The following is a 252-nucleotide window of genomic DNA, read 5'->3' as shown; positions in this document are numbered from 1 at the left end:
GAACTCAGAAATCCGCCTGCCTCTGCCTCCCAAGTGCTGGGATTAAAGGCGTGCACCACCACCGCCCGGCTGTTTGCGTGGTTTTGTTTTTTTCTGTGTAGTCCTGCTGTCCTGGAACTTGCTTTATGGTCCAGGCTGACCTCTAACAAAGGTCCACCTGCCTCTGCCTTCCAAGTGATGGGATTAAAGGCGTGCACCACCACTGCTCAGCTAAACATTTTTAAGGTTTATTTCTTTATATATATGGCTGCA

The sequence above is a fragment of the Mus caroli genome, chromosome 7, assembly GCF_900094665.2.
Source record: "Mus caroli chromosome 7, CAROLI_EIJ_v1.1, whole genome shotgun sequence".
NCBI lineage: Eukaryota > Metazoa > Chordata > Mammalia > Rodentia > Muridae > Mus > Mus caroli.
Note: the sequence above shows the minus strand (reverse complement) of the source record.